This window comes from Sinohyriopsis cumingii, chromosome 11, assembly GCF_028554795.1.
Source record: "Sinohyriopsis cumingii isolate HCF-2022 chromosome 11, ASM2855479v2, whole genome shotgun sequence".
Classification (NCBI taxonomy): domain Eukaryota; kingdom Metazoa; phylum Mollusca; class Bivalvia; order Unionida; family Unionidae; genus Sinohyriopsis; species Sinohyriopsis cumingii.
The window spans coordinates 85749690-85773563 of NC_142971.1; positions in this window are offsets into that span (position 1 = coordinate 85749690).

Genomic DNA, 23874 nt, shown 5'->3' on the forward strand with positions numbered 1-23874 from the left:
CAACAACATATACATATAAACAGTCCTTCCAATTTTTGTTTGTCATTTTCAGAAAAATCATTTCAAATAAAGTCAGACTTTCGGAAAAATATAATACTGGTATGACTCTAGATCATGTAACAAGAAAAATTGAAACCAACAGTGTATGTAAAATCCACAAATTATTTATCTCCTTCAACACAAAATGAAAATTCAAATGACACAGTATTGTCAAATATATTCCAATAATCCTAAATGTCCTCTCTCAAGTCCAAAAGTACAGAAAATTCCAAATGAATTCCAATAGTCTTGAATGTCCCAATATAACACATTGATGTAGTCCAGGCTGTCTCTAAATGAGTTCACAATAATTCCAAAGTAGTGTATATAAATCTTAAAGGTAAATGAGCATGATAGTAATTCCAGTGAATAGTTTTTATAAATAAGTATTCTTGAATTGTATCTGACACAACTGCGAACTGGAATGAATCATTTGTTTATCAAATTACTATTTATACATACCTCAACTTGAACTTTAACATCAAAGAATTTGATGATTTCTGATGGAAAAAAACCTAGTCGAACTGTTAACAAAATTGACCTTGAACTCTTTCCAATTAAATATGTTGTTTACAACTTACAACCATGGACAAAATATATGCACATAATATAAATTAAATATGCATACTGTAAGACTTTTCAAAGATTCCTAATTTGTAAATCTGTATTTGCCAATAATTTATCAGTATTTGTTTTCCCTGGGGCTCAGAATGTAATGGCTGATCTGCCCTGTTTATAGACTTTGAGAGTAAATTGTTTTTGAGAAATACCTATTTTATGGATGTATTTTAAATGCATGCATTGAACCTAATTAGAACATATATCAGTTTAGAATTCTTTATGTAGGCACTTTAAATAGTCAATAATCTTTAAAAATGGAGGCTTTTTGGAGTTAAAAAATATGAGCAGCCAAACGAATCTATGTCTATTTTCAAATGGTAGCAATTTGCTGATGTTTTCCAAGTACCTTTATTACTGCTTCATTGAAGTATTGATTATTGCCAAGAGAAGGTAACAACTCATATGACTTATGCCACACACCTAAGTACTTGCCTTGATCTGTTTTACAGAGTAATGCTTATATTATATGCTTATATTATATGGTAAAATCTAAAAGATTCACAGAGATAGTTTTTCAAAATCTTGTTAGATTTTATACACAAATTTCTGAAGTATAAAAATCAAGACTTAGCAAAAATGATGATTTGGGTCTTTTTTAGATTCAAATATGTATAAAAAGGCTTGAATATAATAATCATGGAATAAATGACTCACTCTGCAATTAGACTGAAAACATCATCCATCAAAATTGTACATAAAATACATATTATTCTAGAAGACCTGATGAAAAGATTGGCCTGTCGACCAGATGAACTTCTTAAAATGATAATAATAATAATAATAATATTATTATTATTATTATTATTATTATTCTTTCTGACAAATCATTTTGAGAACAATTAACAGAGTAATAGATTTGGATAGCTCTTTCACTAACTTTCAATGGTGTGCCAATGCTTTACAATTTTATACCTAAATCACAGGATCTAACATCTAACACAATATTTATATTTCCATGACATAAGAAAGACAGATTGGGAAGTCTGCCATGTTGAACTTGCGTTATACATGATTTTGCTGCATATTCCTCCCAAACAACTTTGTAAACAGATATTGCAGAAAACAACAATGCATAGTAATAGATTGAAAATGGTTCAAGAATTCTCATTAACCTCCCTCAAGTCAATTAACCATTCTTAAAAACCAGTCATTACTCAAACAAAAGCACCACCAATAAAGTGTTCACTGAATTATGGAAATGATGTTTGTCTTGGGTCTTTAGCCAACACCACATTAATTTGGTCTGTCAGTGTTTTGATCCTGGATGCAAACAAGCAAACACATTACTTGGTTTTCATTTGTTGATTTTACAAATAATGCAATCTAATTCTTTTCAAAGGCAACACTTGTGAAAGGGGCATACTGATGAATAGACATAACTTTAATACCAATACTGTAATTCCTTAAAAGTCACAACTTTCTATACATGGAGAAGTTTTGATTTAAAATAAAAGATAGAAATGTTAGCAACCCACCTTCTTGACATTTCCTGTGTCTGTTCCAACTAAAAGCTCAGAATGTCCTCCTGGCAGACTACTACCAGCAATTTGTCCCAATATTGTGTCACTGGCAGTGAAAATAGCTGTACTGTTCAATTTCACATCAAAGCTTGTCAAGAAACCAAAGGATTCCCATTTATTACAGCTCATGTAATCCTTCACGAAAGATTCCTATATCCAAAAAAAATGAAACAAAATAAGTGACTCAACATCAGGATTAAAATATAATATTATGGTAATAGTAAAAGAAAAAAAAAAAAAAAAAAAATGCAAACAAGCAAGCAAAATGAAATCTCTAGGGAAAATATGCTTTTTCCCAGAAACTTGACAAACATTTGATAGACTTGCAGAATAGGATAAAATGGAAATATTTATCTTTGTATTGTGTGATAATGTATTGGTATTTCAAGATGCTGCAATATTCATAACATACCAGACCTAAAAAGGGGAAAGTTCTCTTTTTTGCCACAATATATTACTTCAGTTTCCTTTAAAACTACAGAAAGTACCCATACAGAATAATCAAATTTCCTCAAATTCTGTCAAGCTATTCTTGGGAAGAATTTTTAAATGTTTTTCAATAAAATTATTAACGGCCAGCTATGGCAGATGAGTATCATCTGTACAAATTTGAAAGGCTTTCATGCAATGATACTTTCTGTCAAATTATGTCTGATTCTGATTACGTAGTTTTTCAGATGATGTAGGGCCATATACCATAAGATGAACAGGCCATATAATGCCAGGTGAGCTAAAGTACTGTGTAAAGATTATTATAAATGTATTTAGACAAATAATTTTATAGTAACATCCAACACTTCTCACTGCTTGCTTCTATAATTACATCTACTAATTCTTAAAATTACTAAACCAGATAACAATTCAAATTGCTCTGGTATACAACACTTATTTTTCCTTTATTAATCCTAACATAAGAGTTGGAATTGTTTTTTTGTTTTCCAAATTCTGTCAGGCAAAACAATTATGACTTATAATTATCAATATTAAATAACATATGTTAGATGTTAATAAGAACAACACAAGGTGAATTCACTTAAAATTAACTCATTTCCTTTGTTCTTTGTTTCTCTCCCCCTCTCATACATGTGATAATTCTCATTCCTGAATTTTGGAATCATTGGTCAAACAAATCTGGAATTTTCAGGAAAAACGTTGAATTTTTGTCTAATCATCTTAATAATTAGCTCAAGTAAAATGTAATTTTTCTTTGAAGTGCATTTCTTACATTTGATTTTATTCATTTCTACTGCCGAAAATTCAAACCATCACCGTGACTGTTATTCTACAATATCTTCAACATATCAAATTTGGCAACAAAATATTTCCTTATCATTCACAAGCTACCTGTTTGTGCAGTACATAATGCTTTGTCATGACCTTTGACCTTGAACCTAATATAATTGATAAATGATCATTTAACTCTTGGCTCCTAACCTTTGTTTGGCCCAACGACATACAGTAAGATTTTAAGAAAACAAAACATGTTGATACAATCATCAATTCAAGAGAAGTAGTGGTGACAATACTTTCATAATAGTTACCATGGTTTTCATGTTGGAGGTCTGACCAGTATTATTTTTGGCAGGGGAGCATCAAGATATCATGAGAAGTCTTTTAGTGAAAACCTGAGAGCACCAGGCAACCAAGTGGTCTAAGTTGCTTGCCATTACAGATCACTCACACATCTCAACTCTGTATACATGAGTTCGAGTGCAGGCTTGACCAATAAGGGTATGTGAAAAAGCTTGCTAGTAGTTTCTCTTGGGTTTGATGTTTTACCCAGTCTTCCTCCACTAAATATTCTGGATGCTGTGTATAGACTATCATGTGCTAAAAATGGCATTAAACCCCATAAAAACCAATCTTTGTGAAAACCTCATTAAGATATGGCTATACCGTCAAGATAACAAGATTTTGAAGATGGTCACACCTTACCATCACAATGTTTTCGTAGGACCATCTAGATATTGTACGAAGCCTTTAAGTTAAAAACAAGGTTCAGTTGCATGTATATTGTTTTTACTGCGTATGTCCCTAAAAGAGCCTGTCTCTGCAGCAGATGAGGACGAGGGTTATCCACAAGGTCTTCTCATAAAGTTAAATGGGCAATGGTGTTGTACGTTTGTGTTTTGAAAAATATGCTAATGCTGGCATAATGGTTGATATTGGCTAGCTTTGTAAGGGCTGTTTAATGATGTCTAATGACAGAAAGAAAAGGTCCAGTATTCAAGTAGAAAAAGTGTGTCTTTCTCCATGAACGTTTTAGCATTAGCAAGTGTACAAATTAGGCTACCCTCAGCGCATAGTCGTCAGGGTTGAATAGGGATACAGCTGCATCTTTTTGCTCCAAACCCCAAATGTGTTGTATGCCTATAGTATGACAAATAATAACAATTGAATAAAAATTATTCCAAAATGCAAATTTATACATTTTACATGTAAAAATGCTCTTGCCACAGCTGTATCAGTCAACAATCATGGTACAGTAAGGCTTAAGGTATCAAACATTGCTTGCTGGAAAATGGAAAAGCAGGCTAGTTGACGGTTGATATGAACTGTCCATTTTGTATGTTGAGTTATTCACAGACGCATGTGTTTAACACACCTGCCATCCAGACTATTTCCTTCTATGTGTTACAGCTTTGCTTGCATTTTCTGTGTTGTAACAGTCCATGGAAAGTGTGGTGTTCCACCGACCTCATGTTGAGGACAAGGGCTAAACTATTTGGTAAAAGGTGGCATAATCAACCAATGATGCCTCCATGCCCTCGAGATACTCCCCTGTCATTATCTTTGGGGCCTCTTTCCTCCCCTGGTACGTCATCGGTCTATTGGCATATATCTGATATGGGATGCCCATGACTGTCACTAACAACTTGCTGATAAATAGATTGAAAAAATGTTTGATATCATGCATGAAATTAGCAGATTCTGTTGCATCCTCAAACAACAAAGCGTCACCTTCACACCCTTTTTGCATGCTCAGGTTGATATTCCACACAGGGTCACACTTGCTAAGCACCATCTTGTGATGACACAGCAGTCAGTTGTAAAGGATAGCCATCTGTTATATGTATTATTGCCTGATCATGCATGCTAGTTCCAAGTGGAAAACATCAAACTCTAGGGATATGCCAGCTATGGTGTAGCTTGCTTGTTTATTCATGCTCTGGATTACCTAGCTGTAGCCATGAAACATCAACTCAAAGGAGAGAAAAGGCTTCATCTGGTAGTATGCATATTACCATTCAGCAACTCAGAATCATGAGATATGTAAAAGCAGTTCCCGAACACAGCAGCAACATCTGGATGGGTTATTAGCAGAAGAATTGCCAGTGCCAACATGTATCATGGCAGCAGAGACATTTTGTAAAATCTGATATGATGGAGAGGCAGTCTGACAGACCAGATTGAAAGAATGGCATGTGATCATTCAGCAGCTTGAAGTAAAGCTGCATGTAAAAGATGTTCCCAAATGTGGCTATAACATATGCATCAGGCAGTGTATGGCAGTGGAAATGCACGTTTCAAAACATATGGCAACACAGTTGGCATTTTGTTTACCCTGATAGATTGTGCTAGTTCACTATGTGTCTATCAACCAGAGATCCCTCTAGACACCACAAACATCTGCATTATCAATATAGGCCACTTCATACCATTCAAGCTTTACACTGACCTTATTTGATGTGGGGTTTTCATGACTGTATCGTCGGTATCAGTAAGAGCTGAGCTGCCATTTAGGGCCTAGCAATACCAGGGACAAAGACATCACGGAAGTCTGGAAATATGAGGGCAGCAGCTGCTTTTGTACTACTATGGTGCCTGGGTAATTGGTCACAACAATACTTCGAATTCCCTGTAACCCAAGCATGTATCAGAGGAAAAGAAATTGGTAGAGTTTATTTTCTGGATTAAAACACGCTTAAGTCTTAACAAACTGGTGCTACTGGAGTACAGATGTACTTGTTTTGATATGTTAAGATTTGTTGTTGCATGAGCAGTCACAAAAAAACATGACGGAAGACTCTGAAATGATCAATTTTGGTGGTCATAAAGTGAATTTGCCCAAGGAAGATGAACTCACTTACCAATGAGGCCTATGAAAGAGAAGTGCTATAATTATATGGAAATCCCTTCTTGGGCAATAGCAATAAGGTGCCAAATCAGTGGAAGCATGATGAGGAATCAACAATGGGAATTGAATAATGTCTACTCAAGATCAATGTGTACCATAAAACATGGGTTTTCAGATCTTTTGAAGTTGAAGTTTTCTCAATTCCAATCCATGTCTAGCTGCAATTCCTTCTATTTCACTTGAAAACCAGAATTGCCAATCAAACCTCAAGCAATATTTTCCAAAATTTCGTTTTCCACCAATTCAGAATTAAAATATTCTTTATCTCTTGTTTTTAAAGATGCTATCACTTCAGAGAGATCCAAATGTCTGTCAAATCATCCGTTTTCAAAGACTATAACCATTCCTAGTAGGATTTAATACAAAGTTATCCACTTTAGATGATATTGTGTATACTTGATGGTTTCACTTAACATTTCTCAAATGTGTGACATTAAATATCTTTATCAGAAACAATAAAAAGTTTTTGTTCTTAAATGTCAATTAAAATTAATCTCAGAAATGTTTTTTAAGAAATTCATATCCCAGATCGGCCTCCAATTTATCTTATGACTCTATGGTCTTAAATTAAATAACAGAAAGAAACAAAGTTAACAAGTTTGCAAAATCAAAAACTAAATTTATTTCTCTAAGTTACAAAGTGACAATTTATATGGAAGTTACATTATTGTGAATTAAATTCCAATTAATCCTGAATGTTCTATCACAAGTCCAAATGGAAATAATTTTCCAAATTCCAATATTCTCGAATTTGCTTATGTACCAATACACCAGACTTGCTCCAGAATCAAAAGTTTAGGAGAAGAAGCTCAGAGCTCAGCACAACAGCCACACCCACACCTCATTTTTGTAAATTCAATTCATTTTCAGAGGCTGACAATATACATGTAAATGACTTAAGAGAGCGGTAGGATTAGGTTGACCTAATCTGTCACAAAAAGTTACATTTCTGATATTTTGTAAACTATTTGACCCTATCTCAAAACAAAGCATCTCCAGTCAGCAATAGATCAAAGTTTATCACTGTTGTCAAGTAAGCGAGGGGCAAAAAACTTCATGACAAGCGAACAGTGCCTGGTAAAATTTCTTCATCAAAGATTAACTTTAATGTCAAAAATGTAAGTTTCTATTTATTTGTTCTAGCTCGCAAAGCTTTTGTTTTCGTCAATAAGTTTCTATATTTAACAAATAAGTATATAACAAATTATGATATTATATATATGTTCATGCACTCATTAATGCTTGTGCAGGTCTTCTGGGCTGGAAAGTTTGTGTTCAGAAGAGCTCTGTCGTAAGCCAAACAATTTGCACATTATACTGTACATGCTCTGTACATGGTAAATAACAAAAAGTTTATTAGTTCCTATAGGTAACTGACTTACATTCTGTAAATATACAGTTATCATTTATTATTATTATTATTATTATTATTATTATTATTAAAATGTTCCTATAAAACTATAATCATGTCTGCTAAAATATCAACTTACATTTTGGTCATTGTGCCTTTAAAAAATTCATATCCATGTATTTATAAATTGTATCATAAGGACATAAATTTCCATCATACCCTGAGAGAATCCTTGTCTGGGGCTCAATTATCATTTCCCATATTACCTTATGTACATATAGATAGTTATGTCAGACCTGTGATTTGCTGGATGAGTGAGAACAGCTAAAGAGGTGGGTTTTCATAAAATACGGACACCTGGTCTTTCAGTTCTTTCTGTCTTCCATACTGTACAAGACTAACTTTATCTCCTTTTGAGAAATTGATGTTTATATTCAGATTTCAAAGACAGTTTGCAAATGTAACTGATGAGCTGAAAAGAGTACCAGTATCTTCTTAAACTTGTAATATCTTGTGATTCGGATATAGGGTGTGAAGATGTATCTAATTAATCTTTAAATCAATCCTTAAATATATACCAACACTTTAATACTATAATACAACCAGAAACAATTTACCAAGAGTAACAATAAATCTCTATTTCTGTCAACAACAATGTTATTTCTATGTAAAGAAATACCTCAACTGTATACTTATATGTACTGAAATCAGTAATGCACCCAACAGATCTAAGTGTTTCCACGTAACTATTGTTTTGCTCATAAACCAAATCAACATTAATGTCACACTTTGAGACAATCCTTCTTTGAGCATCAAATTATCCTCTCCTGGATTTCCTTCAGTATATATAGACAGATGGCACTCGTATTAGACCACCATTTTTATGCATCAGTACCAACAGCAAAAGTGGCAACCAGGGTCTTGTTTTCTTCAGATGAAGACTGCTTTTTTCTGGGATTTATGTTGTACAAGATTGAACTTTATTTCCTTTTTTCAAAGATGAAAGTACAAGTAAATGTTATAGTCATCTTTATAAATTCTGATCAACTTTGATAAGAAATATGAGTTATCATCATTTGTAAATTTCTGGTTTGTAAGAGAGCAGGCATGGTTTTCAGTTTGAAACTTCGCTCTGAAGTAAATAAGATAATTGAGCTTGTTCTATGATTTCAGAAACATATATGCGATCTGTGTTCCAGTTGGTTAATGAATAATGCATAAGTCTTTTGTCATACGTTAATTCAATATACAATTATATATTTATTTGTAAGCAGACCAACAGTTGTTTCATTCCAATTCTATTGCACACAAACAAATCGCTGGTAGTGTCACTGATTGATGGAACTAAAATATGGTTCACAGTAAATGTTATGTGTATTTAATTTGTATTATGTGTTAAATTTATCCATGATTAAATGTCACTGTGCTTAATGTTATGTAGATTAAGTATATCTACTAGGTTTGAGCTCTAGATACAGCTCTGATTCTGACCTAAGAATTTTCTAGCAACAAGGTTTGTTTACTGTTTGATGGAAATATCCATTAAGATGACCCTCATACTGGTCCTCAAATTGTGTCTTAGGTATTTATATTAAGGTTGATTATAATAACTCATTCTTTATCTTAACATCAGTCTAAGTTGAATCAATTTGTCTTTTATTTAATATTTGAGAAGCTTTATTTATTTATTTCAAGTATTCACTAGAATTACAAAATGCTCACTGATACTTTTCAGACTAAATTATTATTATTGTGAATTCATTCAAGAATATTTTGGATTATATTATTGTGATACATCAAGACAATTAGCACACTGCCACATTCCAGGCTATTAGTACATCAGCAAATTTAAAACTGGAATTCATTCAAAGCACCACTTTTTAAATACTCTATACTTTATGACTTGTGATAGAACTTTTAGGACTTTTTGGGATTTAATTCATAATACTGTAAGTTCTTTTAAATTTTCACTTTGTATTCTAGGTAAATAACTTATATGTTGAATATTGTTTTTACAAAACTTCTCAGTTTTCACTCTTCTCTCTTACTTAATATAAGACCATAGATTTGTAACAGTAATACACCGTTACCCATACAACAAATAATTTGGGTATTATTATTTTTCTGTAGAAAATTCTTACTGTGACATGAATTGTACTCTGATCAGACCTGTGATATTCTAGATGAGTGGCAGTGCACAAAAAGGCAAACCACAAGAAGAAGATCACGTTTTGCTCAGTTCTATCAGGTTTCAACATGTGTCATACAAAACTGATTTCACCTCCTAGCAGGAGCCACAGCATCTCTAGTTGGAAAAGCATTACACTCATAATCCAAGTGTCACCAGGCCAGCCTCAGTGTGTCCTTGGGAAAAGCACTTAGTTCCCATTTCTTCAGCATGATATAGCCAATAATGTATTAAATGCACCATTAAAATCAGCAAAAAATCATCTCCTTTTAAAACAAAAATGTTTATATTCAGATGCTAGAGACATTTAAATGAGAGTATGCTGTGGAGGTGAGGAGTTGAAAAAGATACGAATGTATCATTTCTTCTTGGTGGAGCAGGTGATAATGTATCTATTTAATTTTCAATCCTGAAATGAATCTATAAATATTTACAAACATTGTGGCACTTGGCATACACAAGCAGTCCAAATTTACCAACAGTAATAATAAATCTCTAGTGCCATCAATAATAATTCATTAACTGTTCAGAGCAATATCTCACCTGATATATTTAATGAAATTGGTACTTACATTCTGGCATGGTGGCCTATCAGCAGGTCTAGCTATACCAATATATGTATAGCTTTCTTCGTAAACCAACTTGTCATTTCCATCACACTTTGACAGAATCCTTGTTTGAGCCTCAATTATCCTGTCTTGGATTTCCTTCAACGTATATATACATATGGCGCTCCTATTAGACCAAGGATTTTCTGGATCAATGCCAGCAGCAAAAGTTGCAACCAGGGCCTGATTTTTTTCCGATGTAGAAATCTTGTCTCCCAGCTCTATCAGGCTTCCATGTTGTACAAGATTTAATTTATCTCCTTTTATGGTCTTACACTCCAACTCTAAATCAATGTATGAGTAAAAATTATCATCATCTTTACAAATTCTAATCAACTTTGAAACTTGAGGTGAGTTAATGTCATTTTCAAATTTCTGGTTTGTAAGAAAGTAGACATGGGTTTCAGTCTGAAATACGGCTCTAAAGTAAATTAGATAATTGGACTTAATTCCAAGTTGTCTTCTTACACTAATATATTCTATGACTTTAAAAGCATCTTTGGGGTCTGTGTACATGTTGGTTATTGGATAGTATGTTTGGTTTTTATCTGTATCGTTGCTATACAGTCGTCCAACATACAAAGTTGTATCATTATTTGTAAGCAGACCAAGAGCTGTTTTGTACCGATTCCCATACACATATAAATCACTGTTAACATTACTCACTGAAACACTGACAAGATTTGTAGCATTATACAATGCACACTTTCCATTGTTATCAATACCACAGACAATCAGGGTATTATTATTTGTCTTTAATAAAATCTTGCTGTAGCATGAATTACATGTATATTGAATTGAATTCAGAATACTAAGGTTATCAGTATGCAACTTGTACAAGTCTCCATCTCCACCTAAGTATAGAACACCATTTTCTTCATCCACCACAATGTTCCTTAGATTATCATGGCTAAAACTGTTCTCTGAAATGATCCTCCCAAAGAGTGATGTAAGGACTGTCAGACTCACAAAGGACAGTAAATTAATCTTAGACATCATCATGAGTTCCATTACCTGGATGTTCCTGAAATTGATAATTACACATGCAGAAATTACAATGACCTTTTATCAAGTTTTCATTTATTACTAATTCATTTAGTTATTTATTTCCCCCAAGATGTCGGTCTATTTATGACAAATGAACGAATGGATTTATGATTAAACGTAAATTATCAGACAACAGCCTAACCTTTTGAAACATTTGAGATGGGATTATCTTTGAAGCATGGTGATTTTTCATTTATACTGAGTGTAACAAGTTGTATGACACTGTAGTGTCTGAATGGAATTTAGGATGGCCAGGTTATCAGTATGAAACTTGTACAAATCCCCATCTTCATCTAAGTACAGAACACCATTTTCCTCATCCACCACAATGTCCCTTAGATTATCACGGCTAAAACTGTTGTCTGAAATGGTCCTCCTACATAGCAATATAAGGATGGTCAGATTCACAAAGGACAGTAAACTAATCTCAGACAACATCACCAGCTCTAGAATAGGAATGTTCCTGAAACTGATAATTGCACATATAGAAGTTAAAATGTTATTTTCAACAATTTATCTAAATTTATTTATTGATTTCTCTTATGATTAGCCTAATGAGATTTTCTTGTATCAGTGATAAAAATGTGGAAATGGATATAGCATGTACAAGGCTTTCTTAAATAAACATTTACCAAATGATTGTAATAAATGGAGATGGGTTTGTCATTGGAGAAGGCAAATGAAAACAAAATTAAGTGGACTTGCAGATACCAAATAAGTGTCTGGAGAAATTTCCAACCATGGAGAAGCACATACTAACCCTTGAATTTGACAGCGCTAGAGATCAAACCTGCGACTGCAGTAACAGAGAGCAACTTGCTAAAGTGACCTTTTCCCAAAGACTTCAGACTGGAACTTCCTTCACACAAAATACATTCTTGGAACCTAAAACTGACGATCTGAATATATATATATATATGTTAAGGGATTAGTATGTGCATCAAAAAGAACCAGTTGGAGTACATGGCAAACATGAAAACCTTATAAATTTGGTTCATAATCCATACTATTACATCAATGATGGATGGATGGATGCATGCATGCATGTATGTATGTATGTATGCATGACTGAGTGACTGACCTTTTTATTTCCACCTCAAAAGAGATTTCAATCTGTTGTTTTCATTATTGCATAATAGTAACAAGAACATTAAAGTGACTATTAATAAATAAATACACAACACACTAAACATGTAATATATTGACACAAGTAAAACAAATTGCTATAAGTCCTCTGCATTAAAATTATATTTTGTGCCTCAATCTTATTAAAATCATAGCCAGCATGAAAGCAAGGGAAATAGGCAAAACTATGTATTATTTTCAAAACAGTTCTTTTTGAAAAATATCCAACAATTTAGACATATGTATGAGATACACTATATAATTATTATTTGCAGTATGCCATATATTGTATTTGAAATCTTCTTGCTATAAACTAGTAAAGTATATTAAACACGGAGCTATTATATACATGAAATAGGTGTAAGGCACACAAGGAGAGAAACGTATGTAGTTGTACAAAGTATGTATGTATGTATGTATGTATGTATGAATGCCCGAATCATGCAAATATATGTGTAAGGAGTACAAAATACCCTAGAAATAGAAAACTTTAAGGCGAACACAATAAAAAAATACATAAACCAGAAAGCTCGCAGGAAATAAAGTGTAAAAGTAAGTACGATCGAAAATAACATGAAAGGAAAAAGTAAACATCATGGAAGATCTGGAATTATTTACATTTCACTGGCATGTTTTAAATGAATTGTCGCTTTGGTTAGCTCTCGGAATCTAACAGTTGTGAATACCATTGATGGCAGTCAAAAATGAAATGGATTAATTGAATTAATATAATGCCTCAGCGCAAAGTCAGAAATCGTGTTCAAGCTTATTTGTTTTTCTATTTGTTCTTCTGTTTTTTTCTGGTTCTTCTGCCACCAGATGCATGAATTGTTGTCATATTAGGCCATCCATAAAGTCAAAGTTTTCCATAATCTTACTCAAAAGGATGTGAAGTAGATTTAGTTCACTGTCCTGACAGAAAAGCCAATGTGAGTCAACATGTCCGTTGCGTCTATTATTTGATGAAACTTAATAAATATTGCGTTCATCATGTATGACCTGGCAGTAAAGAAGCGTATGCTTGGCTCTATCTGCAACTAATGAATTATACAGTTTGCAGTTATATTCATCCTCGGACGAAATTGAACACCTTGCTAAATAAGCAATGTTTACAAAAGTTTGACCATGAGCAGTCAGAAATTTGAAGTTATTTAATCTTTAATATCATGGTGTTTGCATGTGTTTACTATAGGATTTGACTTAGTACCGTGAGTCCCGAAACGATTATTAAACATTTAAATCATTAGATTGTAAAATAATTAACAGTCATATTCTGACCTTCTAAAATGTTGAACCAGTCAACAATAAGTGCATGCATGATACCTCTACAGGCCAAATGTACTCCATTCAAACCTGTGTGGTGTAATTTACCGAAATATTTGTTGACATAGCCTCTGCAAGAGGCCTTGATTTACGAATGAGAATTCTACAGGTATTGTATATGTACATTTACTATACCAAAAGTCTGCCACTGAGTTATAGAATTAAAATAAAAAACGTCACAAACTCAAATGTATTAACTAAAACTCTATTATAATTTAATGTATGATACAGATATCCCTAACAATATGTATGTATGTATGTATGTATGTATGTATGTATGCATGCATGTATGCATGAATGTGTATAGTTTAATGACACGTCAGCACAATGCCGGCCATAGAGTGCATATTAAATGCTGAAGACCAAAGAATTGCGAGAAACTTTAGGACTATAAATTCATTTGCCTTAGGTCCCAATGTGATGCTTTGTACCGAACGTTCTGCAACAAATTTTTGGGTTTCCATGGGATTTCACATTTCACATATTTATAGCTGAACGATTTCTCAGTAGAATCTGCCCAGTTATTTCCCCCATATAATGGGCATAAAGAACTAAACCAGATATAATATACCATTTGCCTAGTTGATAAGTCCCTATCAGTCCACCGATGAAACATGTATTTAACACACACCACATACCACATATTTATATAGAAAGGTACCGGAACTCCAACCGCATTGTGACGTGTAAGGTGTTATCCATAAACAAATGTTTACGGTGTTGAAAGCAAACCTCATCCCAACCCCCAACTCTCTGCTGTTCTTACTCTGCTTTTTCTGAGACTGGTAACAGCACCAGAAAATCCGTTGAAGCCCTTATGCATACAAAATAAAAAGGTATTTTCTTTATCACCGGTAGCATTCCTGGATTCGTAGAAAGACTTTTCAGGCACTTCATCCCTAACCTACGTCTTAGAAAATGACTAAACGATTATCTTGATGTTTCACTTTTCTCTAAGCTTCTTGTCCTGGGGATAATATGCACAAATACTCACGCAAACTGATTGACTTCGCAAAAACATTAAAGACATGGTATGCATAATATGAGCAAACTTTTAGAACAACAATGCACGTTAAGTACTGACATCTTCATTGTCAGTTCATGCGACGTACGCCTTTTTGGCAAATAAAGACATACCCTATAAGGACAACTTGGCATGATTTGGTCAAAATGAGTATGGCAGAAGCAAGCTGTAGCGAGATTTGAAGTTTTGCTCAGCATGCATCACATCCAAATGTCAAGCAACAAGGACAAGGCCTAGATCCCCAAACGAGCCTTTATATTATTCACATCCGTTGCGTGCGCTGAAGACAAGCAACAAATTTGAAATTTCCACGAGCCAGGTTGGTAGAGGATGATATGGCACCGGCAGTGCAGAATACGTCGAACTTATTCGCCACCATTGGGCACCCCGTTGCCCATCCAGTGAGGGCCACTATTTGTTCATGGCCTACTTCCCCCGGGCACTGGATTTATACCTATCGAAGACGGGGCGCAGGACCTCAGCGGCTTCAATGAGGCAACAGAACAAGCGCACACAACACCACACATATCGCAATGAACCTACGAGATCTCGATCCGTCACTGGAGGAACTCTGACGGCTATTCCTCGATGTGCCCGACAAGGAGCTCTTAAGCTTTGCCTTCATCGCGTCGGTCATGGCTTACGAGCAGGAGGCAATTGACATGAATGGGTGCCAGGCGTTGACAATGCAAATATTTTGGGGAGATGTGATAGACGGGCATGCAAGCGATGAACCGGCTGCGAAAATATGGCGTAGTGTGCACAGGGCAAACGCTGACTCACAGCAAGTTCGGACCAAAAGTTGGCGGATGGACCCCGGTTTTCCAGATGTGATGTAAGCTGTGTCAAAACCTGTATTATTGCTACGACTTTTTCCCTTCCGGATGGCCATCAGCCTGCCTAGTGATAAACTCTAAGCGGATTTCGTCTCGACCCTGTGAGAACTGAGCCGACCTTTTATCATTAGTTATAGTCACGGCGATATGGGTCGTGAGGATCGCTATTCGTGAGGATCGCTATTCGGGTCTCGTTAGTGATAGTTGTACTATTATTCATATCGTCCAAATTAAGTGTAAACTCGTCCTCGGTCAGAAAGATGTCCCAAAGAGCTTGTGAAACCAGATCGCTCTTGGTATTAAGCTTGCTGTCGGACAGGGTTCATATCTGATTGTGCTTGTTAAGTTTCACGCGCAGGCATCGCACATCATACTGCCCGGAATACAGGCTGCAAGTGAACAGCACGCCTTCCACGGTGATCATGGTAGGGTCGCCACTATTGTAACCAGCATAATAATGCCTGCAACCTCGACACATATGACCAGGGTGCTCGAGGCCAAGAGGTCGTTAAAGTTAATGGCAGGTCAATACCTTTGGCAGAGCTACCATCGCTTCTAAATTCCAGTCCGGAGCTGAGTCTTAATGTCACCGACTTATTTTCCAACAGTAGTTGTGAAAGGCATCTTTAGAGGTTACCACCGTTGACGGGTTCATCGCAATGCAAGCCAGAGACGCGTGTTTAAATCATCTAGGTTATAACTTTTGCAGGCACCGTGACATTGAAGTGGACATCCCCTGTAAGGTCGGGGCATGGTAGAGATAATGGATGACATAAAGGAAAACCAACTATTAACAAACTTTACTTCCTCGAACGCAAACGATATGGTAGTCCTGGTTTGAACATGCGGATCACAGTTTTCTGTCCGCGTTGCAAGAGAAAAGTCAAACTCTTTGTCAGGGTTTGTGATCGTAGCAGCCTTTCCCGCTACAGTCAAATAGTAGATCGCCAGTCACCAGGTCAGCCCCAAAGAGAGGCTTCCGCAAGGTAACGTTGGGATCAGAGCACTCGACATACTGGCTTTGTTTCTAGAGTAAACAGGATGAGAAGCAGACCTTCAGATGACAGTGCAAAGCCGTCAAGTTGTTGAATTGTTAGGTCTCACGGTCATACCAATATAAGCCTTCGTAGATGGGCCTTGAGGGTCCACTTTTGCCTCCAACTCTACGATTCTACCTGTATGCTTGCCCAATCGGGCAGTCCACAGGGAAGTATCATTAACGAGAGTCTCTGACCTTGACCACAAGAAGGTCGATTGTTGGATGAGAGACATCAATTTATTTTGACGCAGTCACGTATTGCAGGTCTACTTATGACTTTCTGTCAACGTCTTTGGGAGCCATACGATTTTGTTCCCATATATTTTCCATCATATTGCCAATCATGACCACCTTGGTAAACATGGCCTAGTTAACAACGGTCCGTACACACACCTATACCTCGAACAAAGCCTTGGTGATCGACATAAGCTTTGGTCTCCGCGTTGTGGATATCCGAAGGGTCCAGCATGTCAATGACCTTGAACAAGCTCATGTCCAGGTTGCCTGTCATAATGTAGCCTGACTTACTGACCATTCTGGCCGCCGTAGGCATTGTTCGACGTTGTCCAGGGCAACATTTCTAGATGGTTTATACTCGAGCTACTCATGGGTTGGTAAGCCCTCGAGCTCCTCGAGGAAAGGCTGTGGATGTAAATAATTCCATTGCGAAATGGTAGCCACACAATCATTGCGGTACACGTGCAGACGATGCCACAATAACAATGTTGACCAATCTTTCTTCACCTACGTGTTTATCGGTGCACGTTATTTCATCAGATAGGAAATCGAAGCGATTCTTGAAAACGCTGACACTGCGATGACTATTATCGGAATCACTAGATATGGTGATGATTATGCGAAATCCCTTTATTCATATATGATGTTTTTCAAAGTGTTACGAGTCTATCCTGCTAAAACAAGTAAAAGAAAACAGTGAAAAGCAATAAACTTTGTAAATTTCAAAAATAATAATTACTTCCCTAGACTACAAGGTCAAAATTTAAAAAACAAGAACTTGCGGTATTGCGAATTAAATCCCAAAATAATCCTAGAATCAAGGACACAACTCCTAATAATAAAACTTCTGAATAAACATTAGTGGAAATCCAAAATAAATGCAGCGCTGAAATTATTGATGTGTCTGTGATGGCTCGCAAATTGTTGACGTGCCAGGAGTCTTTTGTTGGATCACAATAATATAATCTACGGATTAAATCCTTATTTGATATTTCACTGGAAATCCAGGTCTCTATTCGCAAATGTCAGAGCATTGTTGCATTTCTAAAGTAGAAATAATTTGAATAACTCCAAATCAAATACTGTACACAAGAATGATAACTTGATTCTTCTCAGATGCTAAAGCAATATTAACAGACTTTCTGAAAACTAGCTATACTTGGAATGTCCCTCACCAAAATCCTCATAAAACATGCAAATCATCACATAACCTAGTTTTATAAAAAATACAATATCTTTGACTCAGCTTAACATAATGATCTTCATTCTAATAAAAATTGTTTACCAAAAATGTCACTGATTTTTTTTTTACAAGGTCAACCACTAGATACAACGTTTCATTCCAATAGCATATCATAAAAAAGTTTTTTAAAAAACTAAGTCGCAATCAATGGAAACTAAATATTCATTACACAAAGATACATGCATCTAATCACGCAGATCATAAAATGGATACAATTGCCTGAGCTAGAAATTATTTAGGAAATGCTGACGCTGATATGGAAAGTATGATCATTAACAACAACCCAAATTTCAACTCTGGATTACTACAATGTCGGTTACAAATTCGTCGGCTTTAGTTGAGGATTTTTTGCTATTCCCCACAGTTACATATTTGGGTTTATAAGGATACATTTTTAAGTTAAACACACAGTCACATTAATTCTTAAGAACAACGCTAGCGATGCAATTTGGCGTACAGGAGCTAGTCATGGTAAAGTTTTATTAACAACATTGACTTTGTTGATGCTTGTACCAACCCCGTCACTGTCAACAGAATTACATCTACTGTCATTTATGCGATCTGGAATCTCATCAACCCTGTCGTTTCAGCTCATACCACGAATTTGCACGGAACAAGTACTATTTCGGGACCAATTATATGGCAAATCAGGACCCAATATGACCTTTCCTTACGAAAACACGTGTTCGTGGTGTTTTAAAATGAAATCGAGATAATTACCAAGAGCGTACCAAGATAATAATTGACATTTAAACAATAACTGAAGTTTTTTGCGGTTAAACTGTCATCAGGAACCATCCGAAGAAATGTTGCTTAACTACACAGAAAATCTAATTGTACGTGCATATCACAATATGTGGTCATAGATGGACCAACATCAAAACAATGACACTGGTTTGCACATTTCCCAATATGACATTTGTACATTATACCCGATTTATTAATTTTCATTGGAACACTTAGAGCTATTCAGTCAATCCGTTGTCAACATGTATGTCATGCATCAGTAGTTGTGGAATCAAACGGGTGGTTATAATTTTTATGCTGTGATTATTCCTGACAAGAAGCTGTTGTTAGAGGATTGAATTATGGTCCTCCATGCGCCTATAAAAAAAATTGGAGAATTTTCTATTACTTGAAGCAGTTAAGTTTTAAAATATTAATGTCCTATTATTAAGTTAACGTCGGCTTTAGTGAAAAGAAACTTATGAAAATGTACACCACGATAAGAAATGATTGTGGGGATCACAATGAAACTTTCTCCAACATAATCAACTGGAATTGTCCCAGTGTATCATAATGCAGCCAAACGAAATAACACCTCGGTGACATTAAAATTATCCAAATCAGGGATGATGCAATTGCATAAAAAGAAACCGGTGAAATATTCCTATTCCTTGTAGCGATTCTAGCGTGATGACACAAGCAGCTCCAGCTGTGCAAAAGTCGCAGCGTTAGTGGCTATCGGAAAACCATCAAAAGGCAGTCGGTGGACAAATAACACATTGTAAAAATAAAAAAGTAAAAGCCTTCCATTACCAGAAAAAATTCGAATACCACGATGAATTGGTCTTCGATTAGCTGGTACAACTCGCAAAGGCATTGTTAAACTGAATATGACAACAGGACCTGGCACTCATTGTGTTGCACAGTTGGTGACACATTTATTGTATTTGAACTCATATGGATTTGAACCACCACCTGAAGTTGTCAATTATTTAATAAAAACCAGACAAAGTCGTCTACCAATATGTTACTTAACTATACCGGTGAAAACTCGGTTGGACAGGATAATATATGACTATCTTCTTGTTGGATTGTTACGTGGACTTGAGAGTTCACCAACATTGCGAACGCTTATTGATTTTACATTAAAGTACACTTAACATTATACAAAACGTCTATCAATATTTTCGGATCTTACAGGTTGCAACCAAAGCAGATTTAACTGAGTTCACCAGTAGGGTTGTTGTTTGTGTTGACCCTAACGAGCTTAACATTTTTCAAGATCAAAATGGTAAATTACAAACATCTAACGTTGACAATGATGTTGTTTCATTCTATAAAGCACTGGTGCATATACAATAACCATGATTATTGAAGTCGGAGGAATCAAAGACGTTGACATCACGACAGGCGGTCGATTTTTATTTTCCATGACGTAAATGGTTATGATAAACCTAAATCAAACATCTTAAAAGAACCCGAGTGTAGATTGTATTTATTCCTCTGATCGGTTTTTACTAGTAGGTTGGGTTCAATAGCAATATTGAAAAATGACATCTAGTCTAAAAATTTATGATACGTCATCCTCAGCATCATGATTCAAAACAATCTACGCATATGACCTCAGTATCTTTGATCGTTTGGAGATCAAATTTAGTCGGAAGGACTAACATCATTCCACTCGGGTTTTTGAATGCCTTTGGCGTTTATGTCAAGATTAAATTGATCACCATATATCTGATTGATTCTGACTGCGGTTATGAGCTTGTGTAACTACCAACGGGCTTTTTGATTAAATAACAACGGATGTTAATGTCGAAAGCAATTTTGTTTCACTTGTTGACGAATATCTGCTTCAAAAAGGCGTACAAGAGCCTCATATACATTCAAATATAACCTTGTTATAGGCCAAATAAAACTCGGTCGTTTAAACCACCCTGATGTACCACTACCAATTCGAGGCCAAATTAAAATCAAATCAAGTGCACTTGAAAATGTTTAATCGTTCTCTGCATCACCAGGTGCGAAAACACTCGTGGATTGTTTCTACAACGAGGAAGTGGAATTCACGGCTGAATACACGAAAGTTACATTTTCAGCGAATATGTTATACCAACATCGATTCAACTAAAACAGAAATGATCTCGACTGTTATTAAAAAAAATTCTGGGCGAAGACGAGAATGGTCTTTCAGACATTTTTTAATGGTTCTGAGTAAATGCAGTGCAGGGACCCCCAACGTATAATTGCCTTAAATTTAAATATTCTCCAAGCTGATACTTATATGTTACTGCATTTGTATGGGAAAATATGAACGAGTTTTGGGATGGAATACTGCACGACCTTAGGAGTGCAGTATATCCTTCCTACAAAAGTTCATATTTTCCCATACAAATGCAGTAACCTTTTCATTATATGCTCATCTTCTTTATTCTACCTAAGTTTTAATTATATAAACAAAATGCACTACAAGAAACAACGTAAATGAATGTATGCCGGATTCCAAACTAAATACACAAGCGCATATTCATCATTACACAAATCAACATTATTACTGCGCACATAACTCCGTCGCGCGCTCGACATAACTTTCGAAAGAAAATGGCGTGTCTAGTTAAAATTGAAATTTGGAGTCATATTGTGAATGAATGTGCATTGCAACAACTTTTCCATTTGATCTGGAATGAGTAGATTTTGGTATTTTTCTCGATTCTGGGAAAATTCGTGATTATGGACTGGATTTGTATGTGACGATTCCACATGAAATACATGAGATTTAATAAGCTAGGGAGAAGCGTGCTGACATCTGCAAATGTGTTTCTGTTTCTGTCATTGAATGTTTGAAATCATAATGTGGGAAAAATATGAAGTCTTTCAATTGCAATTATCAAAACGACGCTATGGAATTTAATGCTTTTTCATTTTGTGTGCAGTAAAGACGATGCAATTGCACTTATCGTTGAAATTACAGCACAATTTCGAAATGTGTAATCCAGATTGAAAACCTATGACATGGCTCATGTAATTCGGATTTGCAGAATTAAGAAAATACATTTTGAGGAAATTCAGGATTTAAAACTAATTATATTTTATTTTGCCATTTTATCACCAGCTAAACAAGAAGAGAGTATATGACTTGTCACTTGTATGTTATTTGCAAGGACTTTATCTTGCGTCTGTTTTATAATGTAGCTAGCCTAAATCTGTAACATAGTATCAACGCAGAATGTGCCAAAGCAGCTGGTATGTGGCATTTTCGAAAATCTGTTTTAGTTCATTTAGAAACAAATTTAAACAACCACAACTTAAAAAGCCTCTTACGCGAGTGTACATAATTTGTGTACAAATCAAAAGTGCTGGCGTCTGGGTCCATTATTTATTTACAATAGAAAGTAGTTCCTTTATGCACGTGAATGCTATATGTGTATTGTCGCGCGAGTTCAGTATCGGGTAATACTGAACGATTTTGACAATGTAAAGTTAACGGGGGAAAAAAATGAGCATATAATAATTTCTATTATTGCATGGCAATTGTACTAGTGAAAAAAGAGTAATTCGTTTGAAGTGCGTGAGAGTGTTGCATCTCACCAAGGTCGTCCTGTCGAGCAGTTATACTACGTGATCACTTTATTAATAGTAAAGCTGATATACCTGAATGTTACCAACGCGAAAAAATAAATAATTGACACGGAGCAGCAACTGCAATACGAAATCACCATGATAGTCGCGTTAATCATGCAATGCAAACAAATGTGTATAGTAGTAGATGCGACCTATGGGTCAACAACGTTTAGTATTGGTGTGGCTGGAATCACAACGATGACAAGCATCATAGGTGCGCCAATGGCGCTTGTACTTTTTACCTCTGTGAAACGTCACACGCAGTGATATCAGTTTCTAAAAATAGCCACTCGGACAAGGCGAACCGGTGTAATGGCATTCAGTGTTCTTTTCCGTGATATTGTTCGTATTATTGTTCTTACTGAAAATCATGTAGCAGACGTTAAATTTGTTCATCTGAATACAGATGTGCATTCCAATAGTTTGCTACAGTGGTTCTTAAGCCTGCAGACTGTATAAATCATATAATCAAATCTGATGAATCTTTCTAGAACACTATAATACACAAATTGCTTGCATTTCATCACAGATATACCCTGAATATTTTGAGATGAAAATTCCAATGGAACTGCCAACCCCACCCTACCCCATTAAATAAAGCCGATGAAGTATTCCTATATTTGATTCATGTTTTAACATACACACAGAGAGGGAGGTATGTAGGAAAGTGACTATTTCTTATATTTTGTTTAGCGCACAAATTACACTCTGCTTAGTTGATGTGATATTATGCATGTAGAATCTAAAAATGTTTAATATGTATTCCATAAGCTTAAAAACAATGTATCGATGTTTTCTTCGTTTTTTTTTTTTTTGTTTTTTTTTGTTGGTGTTGTGGGGGGGGGGGAGAGTATTATGCATTAGTGATTTTATTAACCTTCTCTGATTCTCTGAAAAGAGAAGAGAAAATTTATATGTTTATTTCAATGTCCGTTTTACAAACAAATCTTAATTTTGAATGACAGTTTAGAACATATAAGAATGCATTATATTCATTAGAGATATGTTGTTGAAGGGAACAGTACTGGCTGATTATATTTATACTATGTAAATAATACATTTCCTTGATTAAAAGCTATATACAATTGCATTTTCCAAGGGAACTACCAGCCCCGTTCCCCCCCCCCCCCATTAAATCATGTCGATGAAGTATTCTTATATGTGATTCATGTTTTCAATAGAAAGGGG